Source organism: Atta colombica, unplaced genomic scaffold, assembly GCF_001594045.1.
Source record: "Atta colombica isolate Treedump-2 unplaced genomic scaffold, Acol1.0 scaffold126, whole genome shotgun sequence".
Taxonomy (NCBI): Eukaryota; Metazoa; Arthropoda; class Insecta; order Hymenoptera; family Formicidae; genus Atta; species Atta colombica.
Window position 1 is genome coordinate 6,992,115 of NW_017259213.1, and position 521 is coordinate 6,992,635.

Genomic DNA, 521 nt, shown 5'->3' on the forward strand with positions numbered 1-521 from the left:
TCGTAAACGTATTTGATTTTCGTCAAAAAAATTATAAAATCATAATATAAGAAAATGATAATAATGGTATAGAAAAAGCTATATAATATCAATTATTAGAAATAAAACAAATATCTACAATAGAATATAATATTATCGAACAGAAATAATAATTAGAATCTATATACTTGCATATATATGTTCATATTGGTTTACATAGACAAAACATTTCGATCAAATACATTCGATAGAGATCTGCATATAATTCTAATCCGCGTACTTCGCATACCCGATTCGATCCTTTGGCCGCATATAAGGCTGAAATAATATATATATGTATATGGATTCGGATATAAAATTTATAAAAAAAAATTTAATTTAAGGCAAATTCGAGTCAAATAATGTTCCGGTTAGCCTAAATATTATAACAAAATATTTTAACAAAATCTTTGACGTTCAGCATTTTCATTATATCCAGATAATTTTATTTTAATAAAAGACTTTTCAAATATTATTTTTTTATATATATACTATACAAATAA

At 22.5% G+C, this 521-nt stretch overlaps 1 protein-coding gene across 3 annotated transcripts in view; it reads right to left on the reverse strand.

Moving 5' to 3' along the window:
* Positions 1-250: 250 nt before the first annotated feature.
* Positions 251-521, reverse strand: part of LOC108695006 (cdc42 homolog) — a 3,611-nt gene continuing 3,340 nt past the window's right edge. For all 3 annotated transcript variants that reach the window (XM_018204716.1, XM_018204717.1, XM_018204715.1), the window contains exon 6: positions 251-297. The gene's annotated coding sequence lies outside the window, so the exon portion shown is untranslated. The remainder of the gene's footprint in view (positions 298-521) is intronic.